Source organism: Heterocephalus glaber, unplaced genomic scaffold (assembly GCF_053883595.1).
Source record: "Heterocephalus glaber isolate CG9 unplaced genomic scaffold, H.glaber_assembly_v1.0 deba00001553, whole genome shotgun sequence".
Lineage (NCBI taxonomy): Eukaryota > Metazoa > Chordata > Mammalia > Rodentia > Bathyergidae > Heterocephalus > Heterocephalus glaber.
Window position 1 is genome coordinate 9624840 of NW_028258344.1, and position 21127 is coordinate 9645966.

General features: G+C 36.9%; 1 long non-coding RNA gene across 1 annotated transcript in view; it reads left to right on the forward strand.

Moving 5' to 3' along the window:
- LOC101720957 (uncharacterized) overlaps positions 1-18921 on the forward strand; it is a 114185-nt gene extending 95264 nt beyond the window's left edge. Inside the window, exons 2-3 of the long non-coding RNA XR_205128.4 lie at positions 16058-16108; positions 17911-18921. This is a non-coding gene — a long non-coding RNA (uncharacterized LOC101720957). The remainder of the gene's footprint in view (positions 1-16057; positions 16109-17910) is intronic.
- The last annotated feature ends 2206 nt before the right edge of the window (positions 18922-21127 follow it).

Here is a 21127-nt window from a genome sequence, read left to right on the forward strand (position 1 = left end):
TATGAAGTATGCTGCTGGGATCTCAATTGGAATTGCATTAAATCTATATAGCAGTTTTGGAAGTATGGCCATTTTCACTCTATTAATCCTTCCTACCCAGGAACAGGGGATGTCTGTCCATTTTCTGATATCATCTTCAATCTCTCTTTTCAGAGTGCCATAGTTTTCAGAGAAGAGGTCTTTGATTTCTTTCATTAGGTTGATTCCTAGGTATTTCAGTTTTTTGGATGCTATTGTGAAAGGAATTATTTGCCCTATTTCTGTCTCAGTGAGTCTGTCATTTGTGTAGAGGAAAGCTATTGATTTGTGTGTGTTGACCTTGTAACCAGCTACTTGACTGAATTTGGTTATTAAGTCTAGAAGACTTTTGGTGGAGTTCTTGGGGTCTTCTATATAGAGTGTCATGTCATCTGGAAATAATGACAATTTGACTTCTTCATTAGCTATCCTTATTCCTTTTATTTCTTTCTCTTGTCTAATTGCCGTGGGTAATGTTTCCAGAACTATATTGAACAAGAGTGGTGATAGTGGACATCCTTGTCTTGTTCCTGATTTTAGTGTGAAGGATTTCAGTTCCTGACCATTTAGTATGATATTGGCTATTGGTTTTTCATAGATGGCTTCTATCAGTTTGAGGTAGAGACCATCTATTCCAATTTTTTGTAGGGTTTTTATCATAAATGCATGTTGGATTTTGTCAAATGTTTTTTCTGCATCTATGGAGATAGTCATATGGCTTTTGCCCTTGGCTCTGTTGATATAGTGTATTGCATTGATTTATTTTCATATATTGAACCATCCCTGCATCCCTGGGATGAATCCCACTTGATCAGGGTGTATGATCTTCTTGATCATCTTCTACATTCTGTTTGCCCTTATCTTATTAAGGATTTTTGCATCTATGTTCATTAGTGAGATTGGCCTATAGTTCTCTTTTTCAGTTGGGTCTTTCTCTGCTTTGGGGATCAAGGTGATGCTTGCTTCCAGGAATGAATTTGGGAGTATTGTTTCCCTTTCAATTTCATTGAAGAGTTTAAACAGTAGTGGCAGCAGTTCCTCTCCAAATGTCTTGTAGAATTCAGCAGTGAAGCCATCAGGGCCTGGGCTTTTCTTAGTTGATAAGTTTTTAATTACATTTTCAATTTCATTGGTTGATATTGGGTTGCTTAGAATTTTTAGGTCTTCTTCATTCAACTTTGGTAATTCATATGTATCTAGGAATCTGTCCATTTAGTCTGTGTTTTCCATCTTATTGTCATATAGGTTCTGGAAGTAGGTATTGATGATCCTCTGGATTTCTGCTGGATCTGTTGTAATTTCACCCTTTTCATCACTAATTGCATGGATTTGGGCCTTTTCTTTCCTTTTTCTGACAAGGTTGGCTAAAGGTTTGTCAATTTTGTTGATTCTTTCAAAGAACCAACTCTTGGCTTCATTGATTTTTTGTATCATTCTCTTAGTCTCCATTGCATTGATTTCTCCTCTGATCTTCATAATTTCCTCCCTTGTATGAGCTTTGGGGTTGTTCTGCTCTTCTTTTTCTAGAAGCTTGAGAATCAGCATCAGGTTGTTTAATTGGGCTCATTCTGTTTTCCTTATATGCATATTCACTGCTATGAATTTCCTTCGTAAGACTGCTTTCATTGTGTCCCATGGATTCTGATATGTTGTATTGTCATTGTCATTTAATTGAAGGAACTGTCTGATTTCTTCTTTAATTTCCTATGTGACCCATTGGTTACTCAGAAGTGTGTTATTCAATTTCCACATGTTTATGAAATTTTTTGACTTTCTTTTGCTATGGATCTCCAATTTCATCACAATATGGTATGATAATATAAAGGGGATAACTTCAATTCCTTTGCACTTACTTAAACATGTTCAATGTGTGAGTATGTGGTCTATTTTGGAGAATGGCCCATGTGCAGCTGAGAAGAATGTGTATTCTGATTTTGTGGGGTGGAAGACTCTGTAAACATCTGTTAAGTTCATTTGTTCAAGAGTTCGATTGAGTTCTAGTATTTCATTACTTATTTTCAGTCTAGTTGATCTATCTATTTGTGACAGTGGGGTGTTGAGGTCCCCCACTACAATTGTATTAGTATATACATGACTTTTCATGTCTGTTAGTATGTGTTTTATATAGTTGGGTGCACTAGTGTTTGGTGCATAGATATTTATGATTGTCATCTCTTCCTCTTGGATTCTTCCATTTACAAGGATGTAGTGTCCTTCTTCGTCTCTCTTAATCACTGTTGGTTTGAAATCTACTTGATCTGCAAAGAGGATAGCTACTCCTGCTTTTTTTTCAGTTCCCGTTGAATGGAGTATTGTTTTCCACCCTTTAACTTTCAGTCTATGAGTTTCCTTTTGAATGAAGTGTGTTTCTTGTATGTAGCATATTTTTGGATTTTGCTTCTTGACCCATTCTGCCAGTCTGTTTCTTTTGATTGGTGAATTGAGACCATTAACATTGATGGTTATAACTGAAACGTATTGATTTATAATTGTCATGACTTTTTCTTTTTGTTGGGTTCTCCCCCTTTCCATTTAATTTCTTGTCATGCCAGATGGGTTCATTCTGCTTTCCTTCCTGGGGTTGTGATCCTCAATGTCTGTTCTTAGGATATTGTGTAAAATTCTTTGGAATGCTGGTTTGGTATTCACAAAGTTCCTAAGGTGCTCTTTGTCATGAAAGTATCTTATTTCTCCATCCATTTTGAAAGATAGTTTTGCAGGGTACATCAATCTGGGTTGGAAGCTGTTTTCTTTTAGGGCTTGGAATATGTCACTCCAAGCTCTTCTTGACTTGATGGTTTGTGTTGAGAAGTCTGCTGTGATTCTGATGGGCTTTCCTTTGTATGTGATTTGTTTCTTTTCTCTGAGTGCTTGTAGAACTTTGTTCTTCTGTTGCGTTTCTGGAATCTTAACGATTATATGCCTATGTGTAGATTTTTTTTGATCAAGGCTATTTGGAGTCCTATATGCCTCACTTATCTGTATGTCAAGCTCTTTTCTCCTGCTTGGGAACTTTTCTGCCATTATTTCTGTGAAGAGATTTTTTTATGTCATCTCTACTCTCTCCTGTTTCTTCATTGAGCCCAATCTGTCTTATGTTATTCTTCTTTGCATTGTCTAGCAGTTGCTGGATTGATTTCTCATGTTCCCTTAAAATTTTGAAGCAATTTTTTTTTCCTTGTCACTAATTGCAATCTTATCTTCTATATCTGAAATTCTGTCCTCACATTGGCTCATTCTGCTGTGTAGACTTTCAATGGAGTTTTTCATGTCCTGGAAATCTATTTGCATCTGTTTTATGGATTCCATTTGTTTCTTATGTAGGGATTCTATCATGTTCCTCAGCTCCTCTCTAGATTTATTAATCGTGTCTTGCACTAGGGGCACAATTTCTCCTGTTATCTGAGAAATTATTTCTGATTTCATTTTTTCCAGATCCCCTTTTGTTTCCAGTTCAGTGGGTCCAGGTGGTTGAGTATCAGAGTGTTCCATCTCATTTCCCTTTTGAGTTGCTGTAGGTGATCTGGTTTTGAGACTTATTTATGTATTTTCTCATTTCGACTGGGGCGGGGGGGCTGTTAGCGCCTTCACTGATTATCTCCCCTGAGCTGAGAGAGGTGGGACAGGGGCCAGGAGCTGCGGTAGGGATGGTGACCCAAAAGCCCTTTCCTGTGGGCGGGGAGCAGCACGAGGGATGGTCACCGGGAAGCCCCTTCCTCTGGACCAGGAGCAGAGGAACCGCGGCTCAGAAGCCCCTACCTCTGGGCCAGGAGCAGTGGGTCTCAGTACCTTGGTCTGGTGGTCTGGTGTCCTCTGCGTCTTTGTAGTGTGGAACCAGGTGGCTGCCTGTCTGCAGTGGGGTGATTCGGCATCTTCTGTGCAACTCGGGACCTCAGTAGGATGTGCACAGACCTGCCTGTCTGCAGTGGGCTGATTCAGCATATTCCCTGTGACTGGGGACCTTGGTAGGGCGTGGGCAGACCTGCCTCCCTGCAGAGGGGTGATTCGGCATCTTCCATGTGACTCAGGACCTCGGTAGGGTGTCTTTTCTTTCTTTCTTTCCCTCACTCCTTTGCTGTCCCTCATTGTTCTTCATCTCCCTTTGTGTTCCTATTCTGGCCATAATTCATATTTTTTCTTTATTTTTCTTTCCTTCTCTTTCCTTCTCTCACCTGTGTCCTCAGGCCTCACTGTTAACCTTCCCCTATCCTTCTACATACCTATCCCTCCCTCCCCATCTCCTTCTAACTCCCCATTCTGAAAGATGAAGTTGCTATATTGAAGAGTTTATTCACTATAAACATATGTTGGGTTGGTCCTTGATTTTGATCTAATTCACACAGTTAAAGGTGATATATTAATAACTACCATAAATTGTCATTTTCTAAGAGGTACATGCTGCTATTATGTTGCTGATTGTATCACTTTGGCTAACCTGTTGTGATTGATCTAATCAGTTCTCCTTCCTAGTATAATGAAAATGAGATAGCCTTAGAGCCATTAGAGACTTAAAAGCCTACAGACCAGCTATATCTGGAAGATGCCTCTGAGAAGCAATCATTCTATAAGGGTTCTAACTACATCACCAAAGATACTTACAATAAGCAACTTCAAGGTATCAACCCAGAAACTAAACCAAGGACAGTACCAAAACCAAAAACGGTAAGACATTTAAGTAAGGTACAAACTCAGACTTCCACTCCACAAAAGGCAAATTCTGGGGGAACCGAGGTGGAAAAGTCTGATAATCAACCACCTGGACACCCTGAACTGATTGCACATGAAGTAACAAAACAGATAAATGAGGCTCTAGAAAAATGCAAAACAGAAATGATTTCCCAGATAACTACAGAGATGGTGAACAGAGTGAAAGACATGATTAAAGGTTCTAGAACAGAAACAGATTTAAAAAATAGATGACCTTAGAAGTATGTTGGAAGCCATGAATGCCCAGCATAAGAAAGAAATGGAAACCATGATCGCCCAACATAAAGAAATGGAATCCATGAAACAGATTCACACAGATATTCAGGAGATTAAAAACTCCATGAAAGCATACAGAACAGAATAAGGGAATCTGAAGATAGAATATCATATATAGAAGACAGGATTGCAGTTAAGGATCATGAAAACAGAGAACTCTTCAAAATAGTAAGGGACCACAAGAAATCAATCCAGCAGCTGCTAGATGATGCAAAGAAGAATAACACAAGACTGATAGGAGTCCACAAAAGAACAGGAGAAAGTACAATTGACATTAAAAAAATCTCTTTACAAAAGTAATAGTAGAAAACTACCCAGACAGAGGTGGAGAATTGGACATACATATAAGTGAGGCATAGAGAACTCCAACTAGCCATGATCAAAAAAAAAAATCTACACCTAGACAAATAATAGCCAAGATCCCAGAAACCCAACAGAACAAAATCCTACAGACAGAGAAAAGAAACAAATCACCTACAAAGAAAAGCCCATCAGCATCATGGCAGACTTCTCAACACAAACCCTCAAATCAAGGACAGCCTGGAGTGAAGTAATTCAACCCCAAAAAGAAAATAAATTCCAACCTAGGCTATTGTATCCTGCAAAATTATCTTTCAAAATTGATGGGGAAATTAGATACTACCATGACAAAAAACACCTGAGAAATTTCATAAACACCAAACCAGCACTCCAAGCAATTCTAAGCAATATCCTAGAAAAAGACAATGAAGGTCACAACTCCATGAGGCCCAACAGAGGGAAGATACCAGGCAAGGCAAGACACTAAAGGGAAAGGGGGAAGAAAATAAGAATTAAAGAGCCAACAACAATAAAATATCATGACAAGGATGAGTCAATATCTATCAATTATAGCTATCAGTGTTAATGGCTTCAATTCACCAATCAAAAGAAATAGACTGACAGAATGGATTAAGAAGCAAAATCCAGCAATATGCTGTATATAGGAAACACACCTAATTCAAAACGAAATTCACAGACTGAAAGTAAAAGGATGGAAAACAGTTCTCCACACAACAGGAACCCAGAAAAAAGCAGGGGTAGCAATCTTATTTGCAGACAAAGTAGATTTCAAACCAAAACTAATTAAGAGAGACAAAGATGGTCACTACATCCTTGTGAAGGGAACAATCCAAGAGGAAGAGATGACAATCTTAAATACATATGTACCACATACGAATCCTCCCAACTATACCAAACAAATATTAATGGGCATGAAAAACCAAATAAGCACTAATACAATTATAGTGGGGGACCTCAATACCCCACTATCACAAATAGACAGATCCTCTAGACAAAATATCAACAAAGAAATTCTGGAACTGAAGCAAGCTATTGAAAAAATGGACTTAATGGAAGTTTACAGAGTGTTCCACCCCACAAAATCAGAATACACATTCTTTTCAGCTGCACATGGGTCATTCTCCAAAATAGATCACATTCTAGCTCATAGGACATGTTTAAGTAAATGTAAATAAACTGAAGTTACCCCATGTGTATTATCAAACCATAGCACAATAAAATTGGAGATCAATAACATAAGAAACTGCAAAACTCCCATAAACACATGGAAATTGAATAACGCTCTCCTGAGCAACTAATGGGTCACAGAGGAAATTAAAGAAGAAATTGGACAGTTTCTACAAGTAAATGATAATGCCAGTATGGCACAGGAATCTACGGGACACAATGAAATCAGTTCTACATGGGAAATTCATAGCAGTGAATGCCCATATTAGGAAAACAGAGAGAACTCAGATAAGTAACCTAATGCAGAACCTCAAGCTCCTAGAAAAAGAAGAGCACAACAAACCCAAAGCTCATGCAAGAGAGGAAATTACAAGGATCAGAGCAGAAATCAATGCAATGGAGACTAAGAGAATGATACAGAAAATTAATGAAACACAGAGTTGGTTTTTCAAAAGAATAAATAAAATTTGATAAACCTTTAGCCAATCTTAGCAAAAAAAAAGAAAGAAAAGGCTCAAATCCAAGCAATTAAGAATGAAAACGGTGAAGTCACAACAGGCCCAGCAGAAAACCACAGGATCATCAGTACTTACCTTGAGAATCTGTACTCTTAGAAAATGGAAAACGCAGAAGAAATGGACTCATTCCCAGATACATATGAATTGCCAAAATTAAATGAAGAAGATATAGAAATTCTAAACACCCCAATAACAATGAGTGAAATTGAAAAGGTAATAAAAAAATTTACCAACAAAGAAAAGCCCAGGTCCTAATGGCTTCACTGCTGAAGTCTACAAGACATTTAAAGAAGAACTATCACCACTACTGTTTAAACTCATCAAGGAAATTGAAAGGGAAGCAAGGCTTCCAAATTCTTTCCTGGAAGCAAGTGTTACTTTGATTCCAAAACCAGGGAGAGACCCAACCCAAAAAGAGCACTACAGCCCAATCTCCCTAATGAACATAGATGCAAAAATCCTCAACAAGATACTGGCAAACAGAATACAGAGGGTCATCAAGAAGATCATACAACCTGACCAAGTCCGATTTATCCCAGGGATGCAAGGATGGTTCAACATCTGTAAATAAATAAATGTAATACACTATATTAAAAAAGTCAAGGACAAAAATGATATGATCATCTGAATAGATGCAGAAAAAGCATTCAACAAAATCCAACACCCATTCATGATAAAAACCATACATGATGTTGGAGTAGAAGGTCTTTATCTCAATCTTATTAAGGCTATCTATGAAAAACCAATAGCCAACATCATACTAAATGGTCCAAAACTGAAAACTTTCATGCTAAAATTAGGAACAAGACAAGGATGCCCACTATCACCACTCCTGTTCAATATAGTTCTGGAAACATTAGACACAGCAATTAGAAAAGAGAAAGAAATAAAAGGAATAAAGATAGGAAAGGAAGAAGTTAATAACTGTCATTATTTGCTGATGATATGATACTTTACATAGAAGACCCAAAAAACTTGGCCAAAAGACTTGTAGACTTAATTGACAGATTCAGTAGAGTAGCTGGATATAAGGTCAACACTATATTGTCAAAGCAATAGCCTTCTTTTACAAATAGCAGACTCACTGAGAGAGAAATTAGTGAAACAATTTCTTTTACAATAGCATCCAAAAAATGAAATATCTAGGAATCGATCTAACAAAGGAAGCAAAAGAACTCTACAGTGAAAACTACAGCACTCTAAAAAAGGAGATCAAGGAGGATATAAGAAAATGGAAAGACATCTTTTGTTCCTGGGTAGGAAGAACCAATATAGTGAAAATGGCCATACTTCCAAAACTGCTATACAGTTTTCATCCAATGCCAGTTGAAATTCCAACAATATACTTCACAGAACTAGAGAAAACAATCCAAAATTTTATTTGGAACCAGAAGAGACCTAGAACAGCAAAAGCAATTTTAGGCAACAGAGACATGGCTGGGGATATCACAATCCCCAACTTGAAACTATTCTACAAATCTACTATGATAAAACTGCATGGTACTGGAAAAAAAACAGACTCTAGGATCAGTGGAATAGATTACAAGATGCAGAAACAACTCCAGACATACTCAGCCACCTCATCTTTGACAAAGGAGCCAACCACCCTCATTGGAGGAAAGATAGCCTATTTAATAAATGGTGTTGGAAAATACTGGATTTCAACCTGCCAAAGATTAAAACTAGACCCATACCTATCACCATGCACTAAAGTAAGATTTGAACTGGATTGAAGGTCTACATATTAAAACAGAAACACTAAAATTTCTGGAAGATAGGTAGAACTCATGAAGACATTGGCATAGGAAAAGATTTTATGAACAAATCCTCAGTAGCATGGGAACTAGCACAAAACATCAACAACTGGGATCTCATCTTATTAAAAAGCTTGTGCACTGCAAGAGAAACCACCCACAGAGCTAAGAGATAACCTACAATGTGGGAAAAATTTTTAGCAGCTGTACCTTAGACAAAGGACTGCCATCCAGAATATATAAAGAAATGAAAAAAAATCAGACCCCCAAAATTCAAAAACCCAATTAAAAAATGGGCATCTGAAATGAACAGATATTTCTCAGACAGAGAAGTAAAAGTGCAAATAAATATATGAAAAAATGTTCCACATCACTGGTCATTGGAGAAATGCAGATGAAATCAACAAGGAGATTCCACATCAACCAAGAAAGAATGGCTGCTATCAAGAAATCAACCAATAACAAATGCTGGCAGGTGTGTGGGGAGAAAGGATCCCTTCTCCATTGTTGGTGGGAGTGCAGACTGGTGCAACCACTGTGGAAATCAATACAGAGATACCTCAAAGAACTAGGACTAGAGGTCCCATTTGACCCAGCTATTCCCCTGCTGGGTATCTTCCCAAAAGAATTAAAAGAATCATACCACAGTGATATATGTGTATCCATGTTTATAGCAGCACAGTTTCTAATAGCAAAAACTTGGAAACAGCCCAAGTCCCCATCAACTGGAAACTGGATAAAGAAGATGTGGGGTTTTTTATAAAATGGAGTACTACTCAGCCATAAAGAACAAGAAACTAGAGACATTTATAGCTAAATGGATACATATCGAAGCCATACTCATAAGTGAAATAAATTGGACACACATGTTTAAATCCCAAACGGTTTCTCTAGTGTGAGAAACTGAAAGTGTAAATAAGAATTAAAATGATTAAAATGAATAATTGATAAATTGAAATAGGAAGAAAAGGTCCAAAGGGGTAGGAGTGGTGTGAGGGGAATGGGAAAGGAAATATTATGAGAAAAGAAAAAAAATGGAAATGATGTCTATGTAAATAGGGAAGGGTGGAGTGGGTGAAGAGCACACAGGTAATGAGGAAAAAAATAAGAACCAAGGTCCATCATGTACAGGTACAAGCACCCAATGATAAATGCAAATGTATTTTTTACCTAAAATGTACCAATAAAAGAATTTAAGGGGGGAAAAAAAAAGAAATGGTAGTGGGAGGGGGAGGGGAAAGGAAAGAAGGGAAAGGAAAAATGATGAGAAATGGAAAAAATGGAAATAAAGTCTTTGTAAATAGGGAAGGGTGGAGGGGGTGAAGGGAGGGCTAGGAATGGGGAAAAAGTAAGAACCAAGATGCATTATGTAAAGGTACAATTCCCAATGAGAAATGTAATTGTGTTGTATACCTACAATGTACCAGTAAAAGAATTTAATACAAAAAAAAAAGAAATAATACATATCAGTTTTGAAGTGAGAGATGAAAAGCAGTTTATGCAATGCAAAATGTTACATAAACAGTATTCTTCATAGAAAAGGTACTTTAGATACTGGGAAAGCCCTCTATATATTGAAAATAATCCAAGAAATAAGCCGTGTTATCTACATGACTTTATACAAGCTTTATATTGAGATAAATAGTGTAATCTACACCCAGCACAACCACTGTCTGCTGGTGTTAAGTGGCAGTGGTCTTCTAGACATTTATCTCAGTTACCCCAAGAATGTGTCTTTTTTTATTAGCACTTTTCAATAATTATAGCGTTGTAGGGCTGACTATCCACTGGATCCATTTCTCCCGCAGTCTGAACTCTTGCCCAGGTTAGAATGCCAACCAGCTATAGAAAAAGTACCGTCCTGTTCCCAGCAGTCCCTGAACTGAAATAGTATGTGGTGGATGTGTACAGATTCTCTCACTGCACATCAGAGCTGTTAGTTCTGGTTTGGTGTTCAATAAAGAGAATAGAAATCAGGACACAGAGCCCCTCAATAAAGAGGAACTAATGGAAGTAATTAGAAGAGAACACCTGTCAGTGAGAAATTGCACCCCTACCCTGACCACAGCCAGCCAGTGCTCCCAATTGTTATTTACAACAATGGAGAGGCCCTGGACTGTGAATGGAAGCAATGATGGACAGCAATAAAACCCACAAATGAGTTTTCACATTGTCTAATAAAATTCTATGACTTTGTCAATCTGTGTTGACACAGACATACACAGGACTAGATTATAAAATGTTGTAATGGGAAGCTAATTGTTTCCTTGGGTTTACATGGTTGTCTTTTATTTTATGGTTCTAGAAGCAAATTCTGGCTTTCTTATAAATGATTGTGAGGATAGTGGTCAATTCTGAATTCCTAGCAGCCAAAAAACCATATTACCTAAAACATTTCAGATGGTGCTATCATAGGACAGAAAAATGAAAGCCTCAAACACATGAATCTGATCTTAGCAGCAAATGGAGTCAGCATTGCTGAATCACGGTTCACTTCACATTCATGATTCAAAACTTTAAGTAATTAAAACAAAAGGATACAATCACATAAACTCTCAATTTAGGGTTTTTCTTTTATATGTTTTAGAAATGTTACCTTGAAAAAGAATAAGAAAGAATGTGTGCAGTCTTAAATTATCTTGAGAAAATATAATTTTAAAAGCGAAACTTAATTCACAAATAACATAGGAAAGTACTGTATATCCTAGGAAAGGGAAATGGGAAATGAGCATGAGAATTCACAGAAGAAGACTGGTTTGTTGTAGATGCACCTCATGTTTATCTGACTTTACATACCCAGCACAAAACAAAGAAACTGAATAGACAAATAATTATGGAAGGGGAGGAAGAAGAGAAAGGAGAAAGTTACATAAGCACTATGTAATTTAAAAAATTGGTTAATTCACTACTCCTTTGGCTAGAAGAGGGTAAAAATTTAATAAACGTTTTAAAAATATTTCTAGAAGAAACTAATAGAAATAGCATATCAAATTTTTGTCTTCTGAATCAGATAAACTTTTCATGTAAGTCATTAACATAGATTCAAAAGATAAAAGAAATCAATAATTCTTTTAAATGTCTGTCCATCGAAAATCTCATAAGTATAGACATACACAATACAGCTACCTAGTCTTTAGTATGTTAAAGATGAGAGAAAACATCTTTTGGAACAATCACCTAGTAATGTCTGTTAGCTTTGTGTTACTACAACGAAATATCTGAGGCAGCTAACTTTATAAGGAGAAAAAGTTTATTAGTTCACATTTCAGGGGTTTAAGTACAAGATTGAGCAGCTCCACTGATGTGCCTCTGGTGAGAGCAGCATATCACAGCAGGAGTGCATACAGGAGAAACAGTCACATCTTGGACTGGATAGAGAGAAAGGACAGGTGAGGCCCCAAAATCCCTTGCAGTGGCACATCTCTCATGACCTAAGGACCTCCTACTAAACCCCACTTCTCAAAAGTTTCATCACATTCTAATCATACCACCCTGGAGACCAAGTCTTTAACACATGGGCCTTTGGGGAGACAATCAACATCCAAACCAAAATAATCTCCCACGTATATATATAGTATACATGGAAAAGTTCTTTATTGATTTTTGATCTATTTCTCTAAGAGTTAATTAAGCTTGCTTCTTGTGTCTCTCACAAAGTACTATTGAGTTAAAACTGGTAATGTATTTTAGATTGATAGAAATAGATTAACATAGTAATTCTTTTAGACATAGTAGTTGAAAAACTGAAAGAAAATCACACTGAACATGATAGTACATAAGAATCAGACTTCACAGGAACTTAAATCTTATTACTATCAGTTTTCAAGCATTCTGGCCAATGGCACCATAGTGCACAAATAAATATAAATCAAGTGTGGAAGGCAGAATTTCTTCCAATCTCATATTCTCCTCTTGAATACACAAAATGTATTCAAAATCAAAGTATAAATTTACTGGTAGTTTTTTTTTTAACTGCACAGATCCAAAGTTCTTGAAGAAATTAAATATGTTGTAGGAACAAGGATATTTTGTGTAGGATTGTCACAGAAGATTTTTAAAAACTTGATGATTAAGATAACAAAAACATATGATAAATTATCCTAAATAAAAATAAATATGATTACACTATACCAAGATATGAATGCATATGATATAATAATTTGCACTGTGATTGGAATTTACAAAAATTAAAATCTGGGAAATTCACACACAGACTCTCATTAAGGAGGTAAAGTGATGAAAGTTTCTTGGAAAGAAAGAACTGCAGAGGTTCGCAGCCAAATCATAAGACAATGAGTTGCCCACTGAATCAAAGAGGGAAGGTAAGCTTCTTGACTTTAATCCTTCAAGCCTCCTGAGGACCACTCTTTGTAGATTTCTTTCCAGTTTTTCTGGACAGGCCAATGAGCTCTAATTTATGTAGAAGGAGAAAAATACAGTTGGCCCTGCCCTCAGTATCTGTGGGCTCTGCCTTTGAAGATTCAACCAAAGATGGATCAAAAATATTTAGAAAAAAACTACATCTGTACTGAACATATAAGACTTTTTGTCATTGTTGCCAAAATAATATAGTATGACAGTTATTTAGGTAGCATTTACACTATAAATGTACCTGGGCTCAGGGGTTTATCATGGTTACATCACCTAAACCAGTCCAAAACTGGCCCTGGTGTCAATGGATGGGGACTTACCTGGTCTCTAGTCTTTAGCAGCCCTGCATTTGAAATGCAATCCTCAGTTGAAGATGAAGTAGTTCTTTGTCTCTATCCAGAGAGAGTCCCAAATTGTGTGACACACTATTCCAACTGGAAGTGCACTTCCTTGATGAAAACAGATCTTCCACATCCTACTCCACTAGGAAAGCAGAGCATGTTTTTCCTTTACACCTGTAATGTCACCAGTGCTTTCCAAGAAGGTTCTAAAACTTCTTGCCATCACACATCAGAATAAAGTCCATAAGACTTTGTCTTTCTTGGCATCTCAAAAGGGTTTTACTCAGGTACAAAGTCCATCTGTCTATAATATAGCTCTGATAAAAATAACCCCTTAGGTGAAAACCATAAAAGTACCTGGCATTCTTCTGGGATTCATTTGACTTCATATACCTGGGCTTTTGCACAGACTGTGCCCTCTACCTGGAGTCCCCTGCTCAAGCTCGTGAAATAAACTTTCTTCTGAGGTCTCCATCAACACATTTTCTACCCTCCCCAGGCTCAACAATGGCTCCTCAACCTCAACACCCATAGCACTTTGCACATAGCTCTCTTTCATCAGGATTCAGAAACTTCCTGTACATTTACAGAAGAGCTTTATTTACTAAACTTACTTTTGGTAAATTATTTTACTTAATTTTGTAATTTGTAAAATTAGGAGATGGAACAGACATGTTTATACTTTATAGTATTCTCGTCTGTGGGAATATACTTTGGGAATGCTGTGGAAACTGAGTTTTACTTTCCTCCCCTATGTCCTAGTAGAAGGGAGAAGACAAATAATCAGCATTTGAATAAACACTAATTTCAAGTACTACTGGAAGATACCATGATGGAAATAAAAATAAGGCGAGGCTGTAGACAATGATTGGGAAGTGGGAGAGGCACATTGGCCACCGTGGAAGAGAAAGGCCTTTCTGAACAAGATGGAAAGAGGCCAGTGGGAGAATATGCATCTTGAGCTCAATGGAGAGGACAGTCTGGGGAGTCTCACAAATTTGAGAACCGTCTGAAAGGAAAAAGCCTGGAAATTAAATAAATTTGCCTAGAAAAATATTGATTATAGAGAAAAATAAAACAGCTAAAGAGTAGAAGTAGAGAACACCAATACGCAGATCTGTAAGAATCAGCAAAGTGCACAGAGAAAGAGGGCAGGGAAGGAGGCAAAAAAGAAAAGCTGGCATGTGTGGCATCCTAGAACTGGATAAAACATTTCAAGAAGAGAGAGTGAACATCTGCTGTTGAGTACATGAGAGAGAATTGAACACTGTCATTGGCAAGGGGTAGGTCATTGTTTTGCTGTTGCTGAACAGTGTAATGTCTGACAGTTCGAGTTCTAAGGTGAAATCCTTAGTCATAAAATTAAGGTGATTTCAGCTCTCTTGATGGAATTTTCTCTATTGACTTTCAGCTCACTTCGTCCAGGCAGGGATGCAAAAACACTTAAGATTTAACCAGGATGTGGTTTTGCTTGATGAAAAGTCAGAATAATTTATTCTAAATTTCTTCCAATCTCTAAAAGTTCATGAAATAAAGCAAAAGCCTTGATTTACTTGAGCCTAAAATTTCAACCTAATTCTTTAAACATTTTTTATTCTGCCAATTATGATTGTTTATGGTTGCATGCAAAATATTGACATTGAGGCAACAGGGATGGGGATCTTTAGTGATCTTTCATGTTATTTAAATAAAAAATATCAGGGTCAGCATATGTATTAATCCAGAACAAATGTCACAATTTATTCTTCCAACATTTTTCACTTATATTTTGTTTTTCTTCTTTTTTCAGTTTTGGTCCTTGGGAAGTTTAAAAGAATAGACTATTGTGAACTTGATAGTGTAGCAAGTCCAACCAAAACATACCCAGTATCAAACTTAAAGTTCTTTCAAAAATTCATTTAAAATAAGACTAAAGAAAGAAATGTATATATTAATAAAATGATTTATTTTAATGAATAATTCAAAAATTAACTATTTCCCTAAACTCTGATATCTTATAGAAGACAGAATTTTTCTTTTTTTAATTCACTTTAGGAAGATCTAAAATTAAAACCTATTTTACATTCTAAAAATAAGTGGTTTAACTCCTGAAAATTTATTCAATCACATTTTAAACTCCAACATACATATTTCTAGACTTGTAAACATATTTGCATTCTTTTAAATTTAAAGAGAAATAGATTTGTTAAAATCCAGTTCTTTGAAATGTTCAGGAAAATATCATCTGGCCTGATTTTTATAAATTATGTGTAGTGTTTTTAATAAAAAAAATCTTTGGAATATATGCTACTTCGGAAAAAGAACAATTTAGCTCTACTTCTTATAGAGCACCTTTTCCAGTGTCCATATAGTGAAGAAAAGTAAGGAGTTGTCTTTTCCATTACGAGGTGATGTTTACTCTTACTAAATTTGTTTTGACATAATAAAGAAAACCAACTTAAATTTCAAACATTACAAGAGACAAAACATTTTCAAGAGCATTCATTTTGTATGTAGAATGCACCTGAAGTACTCTGCTTTAAATGAAAAAGCCAAAGTGAAGTCAAAAGTTATTTACTGTTGCTTCTTTCTTGACATTTCTTAGCAGGACATAACAAACAGGTGAAAAAAGCCAGCCCCCACGGACCAGCCTCCTGTGAGTATTCAGCATACTACCTGGACCCTCCTCTTCCACCAGCCCCAACAGAGACACCTTAACCTGAATAGCAACAGCACCTTCCTAACACACACATAATGCTCTCTAGCCACAAAGTGCTTTTCATATTGAGTTTGTTTCTTTTTAATGAGAGGGGAAAGTTATATGGAGGATTTTATTCCCTTAGAAGGCAGGAGACTTTTGGCAAGAATTTGAATCTTTCCTCTGTGGCCAATTAGTGACAATTCCACTTTTGCAAGACAGCCGTCTCCCTGTCCAATTTGACAAGGCAAAGCAAGAAGACTGGCACCGAATTCAGTGCCAACAGTAGTACAGAATCTCACCACTATCAAAATAGGAATTGGGATGCAAAATTTGAGGCCTTACATAGTCTGCTATAGCCTCCACAGAGGCTGAACTGTAATTGTAACCAGAATCAGTTGCTCAGAAATGTGTAGGTTAGAGGCAATGTAATTGGCATACTCTCCAATAGAAGTTCAACAACATGTTTACAATGAAAATGAAGTTGCATGATTTATTTCATAGTATATTTATTTCATCTTTATTTATATCAGGAAAAAATTAGAAGCAACAGTCTTAATCTATAGATGGTTGGTTAAATAAAGTGTGATACATTGTTAACTGAAATACTGTGTATTCAACAATTCAAATACAATGTTATGTCACAGGATAATGTGTAGGTTAAGCCAGATAGTGAAGGACCTTGTAGGCTATAATAATGGAAGATATGAACGTTTTCTTGGTACAAATTGGAAAGTCATTGGAGATTTTTGAGCGTAGGAATGACAAAATTTGACTTATGTGCCCAAAGGAACATTCTGGCACTGTTAAGAGGACATTATGGCAAGACTGTAGGAAGAGGCAGTTTTGACACTCTTCAGAGGGCTGGCGACAGCTGAGAGCAGGTACGATCGGCAGCAGACTTTGGGGGGAAATGCTGATAGTATATAAATGGTAATGGTTAAAAAAGTAGGATTTTCTAATACATTGGATATAGAGACAGAGAAAGCTGAGTCAAGCAAAACTTCCGGGCTTGTTTATATTAGGAGTAGAGCAAATTGGAGAAAAAAATGCACCCTTGCCCAATAACAAAGTTGTTGCTAAGTAATTGGATACAGATCTTTATTTTCATCTTTCAACTTTTATTTGGAATTATGAAACGAGCTTCTTTAAAAAGCTATTTTTAAAAAAACAAACTAATGCCAATGAGAATAAGGAATACTCTGCCTTAATATGTGTTTTGTTTCTGGTCAGCCACTCCTTTTTGCATGAAAACTGAACCTCACAGAATAGCAAGCAGGGATTCTGGAATGTGAAGCAGTATTTAACCCCTAACCTGTCCAGTCTTAGGATTACTAGCAAGTTGCATCTCTTTATTTGGGTCTTTTCTAACTGAAGGAAAGAATTCTCTAGGGCCTCCCACGCGATGAACCTGAAGATTAACACCATGGAGTCAGCACACCTGCCAACCAAACCACACAAGTAAACCTCCATCTGTGTAGTGAAATGACTAATTCTTATTCTCATTAACACTCTTAGTTAGCATATTTGAATTTTCTTTTTTTACAAAATTTTATTTTCTGTTGATATTTTCATAGGCCTTATGGCATGCATACTTTTTTAGGGGGTGAGCCATTTTAAATACTCTTTTTAAATATGGAGAGTAAAATAATCATATATAAATACAGGTATAGTTTTTCCCCACTCTCTCCTTGTCTACAGGTTTATCAGTTTTAAGTCTTATTTACTCTCCTAACTGCTCTTCCTCCCTTCCTGTGCAGATAGCAGAAGCTATGAGGAAAACCACACAGCAGAGAAAAATACTCATGTAAAGATCTGTGCACCATGCTTAAGCTATATGAAGAAAAGGTCCAAATAAATCTAATACCTAAACAACACACTGGAGCAGAGGGCTGCAGATGAACTTGGACAGATACTTTCTCAGCAGATATACACCATCACAGGAACAGAGTACCTCTGAGCATGACTCCCTTCAGTCAGCATGGAAGATTAATGAAACCAGCTTTTAACTCTAAAATTATAAAATGATATAATGCAGAATAAACATAATTATTTGTTTGTTTGTTTTGTTTTGGTACCGGGGATTGAACTCGGGACTTTGCATTTGTGAGGCAGGCAGTAGAACCACTGAGCTAAATCCCCGGCCCTAAGCATAATTGTTGTCAGAGCAGACACAGACCTTCTGGCATTATATGGAAAGATATCTGATGTATTGCATAAACCCGGATCCCTCTAGCATTTCCTCAGACTTCCCTTCTTCATCCAGCTGCACTTGTGCTTTTCGTCCTTAAACATGTATCTGCTTTGAACCTGATGGATCAGGTGATTCCAAACTACACTTTCCCCTGGGCTACTCACCATTTCTAGTTCATCTCCTGGGCAAATATCCCAACCCTTGGAAGTTAGGCACACAGTCTGTGCATGTACTAAGCATGTGGCTTTCTGCATATGTCTGCACATCATTTTTCAGGAAACTCTATTTCACACTGCACCAGCTTGCTGAGTAGCTGTTGTTCACACCCACTGAGAAATAACTCCATGTGAGAATAATACCTTTACAACTTTGAAATGTCCTCAGACAGACTTCTCATCTCCAGGCCATCAACCTGCTGTGAACTCTCATCCTGACTTTTCACACTTACAGGCAACAGTCATGCAACATACTGTCAAACAATATGAAGGTTTGGGGAGATGTGGAGGAGTGAAAAATTTTAAATTGGAGCCTGAACATCTTTTGAGATGGGTGTAATTTTTAATAATTAAAAAATCTATCACACATACAAGTATATGCATATTGGTATTTAATTAAAACTTCTGTTCCATGTCTCTGAAGCTCATCTGGATTTCAAATCCCTATCCACCTTCCTTTTGTTGAAAAACAGTAGATAAATTTAGTATCTGAGGTCCCTGTCCTCAGGACACTTCCTAGTTACATTTTTGGTGGTATTGGAAATTGAACTCAGGGCCTCCACACTGAGATTCATCACCAGCCCTTTTGTATTTGTTTATTTTGAGACAGCTTCTCACTAAGCTGTCCAGGCTGGGCTCAAAGGTATGATATTCCTGCTTCAGCTCCCCAGAGTGCTTGGATTACAATCATGTGCCGCCATCCTCAGTTTACATCTTGATCAACGTAAGTATTTCTGGACAACAATCTTAAGTCTTTAAACCACAATTATTATGATACTAAAGCAACTGAGAAGTTGGTCTGGGCATAGTTTTGATGAACGGATTTTTCACTTTGAGGATGATCCGGAAATAATTTAATCCATCCTGCTTGTTTGAAAACCCAGCAAAATGTAGCAGTTTGATAAATATCTCTATAGGAATAAATAAAGTAATCAACTCATTCATTCAACAGATAAGTGTGAGCCCTCAAGACATGCCAGACTGCAGACAGGAGGGTAAATCTGATGAGGGGCTAGGCCTACAATGCACTAACTCAAATTTAGCAGAAGAACTGATGTGCTGGTTATATTCTCCCTAATTCAGCAGGAATGTTTCTAGGCAAGGATTAAAGTACTCACTAAACTTCTGTTGTTAATTTTCAGTTAACCAAAAAGTTCAATTAAGCAGAAATCAGCTCACACTTAGTGCTTCCTTCCTTCAGTTAATGTACGTCTAGTTCAACATCTGGAACTCTGTTCAACCTGACAGATGTGACAGGTTGATTCTCATAGATTGTGCATTGTACCTACTGCTTCGGTACCAAAAAGCAGAAGATACGTGTCAGGAAGGAGGAGGATAGGTGAACCACATCCATCAACCAGGATAGAAAGTGGACTGTTACCTATTACCCATTATTCAGAGAAATGAGAGAAACGCAGAAGAAGAGATAGTGTGTAGAACTGACTGTAGTGAGAGATGAGAACAGGTCAAGGAAAGCAAGGGAAACTTGTGGAGGAGACTCCTTCCTCCCATAGGTGCATGCTGAGAGGGTCTGAGTGGCTGCTGACATAGAACACATTCTAGAAGTTCTTTCAAAAATCTCCAGTATGCATTTGCTTCCTTTCACTCAGCCTTCTCCTAAAAAGTCACTAAAGACAGTGCCTAATAAATTACAACTCTGAGTAGCTTTATTCTATTTAATAGAAATTGTCATGAACACATACATTTACTGCCTGAATTTACAAGGTTTTTATGCAAATCATAGTTTAGAACTGAAACTAAAGGATTTAGTGTGTCTGTACATATAAACATAGTAATGTATACATTGTTATATACAGAATGTATAATGAATATTTACTTATAGAACAAAACTATATATGTTTACATTAAGGAAATGTACACATACATTATATATACACAATATAAAGATCCTTGTGTATATGAGAATAGTTTCCCTTTTAATTTAGAATTTGCACAGAAACTTCAAGAAATAACATATGGCAACATATGAGCCTTGGGAAATTTGTGGTCAACTAGTGAAGACAACATGCCTCACAGCACAACTACTACAAGAAACACTTGCTTTCAGCAAAGTTTTCTTTCAATTTTCTCAAAAAAGGGTGGCAGACTTTATCCCCCAGCTTAGCTTGGGAAAATGTCTTACAGCAGTTGATAATACACAAGTAGACACATGTTTTAGTAAAAGGAAGCTACAGTTATCATCACTTAGGCATTTAAGAAAGCCATTTAAGATAAAGGGAATCAGATTTTCCATTAGAGAGGAAAACATTTAAATTTCATGATAGTAAAACTCTGGAGGTATTCCATGAAGCAGACATAATATAGTTTATTCTGTACAAAATCCCTGCAAAGATTCATCATATGAACTGTGTTATCTGTGGAGGTTTTTCAAAAGAATTCTGAACACCACAATAGAAAGTAAGCCAGAGACCATGATGTCATCCATGTAGGAGTTATATCTCAGGAGTGCGGCCAGCCTCCAGCACAGTCACCTGGTCAGAAAGTGGCAGGTGACTAAGACATACCTACCAATTGGCTGATAAGCTCTTGACCAAATTTAATAGTAGT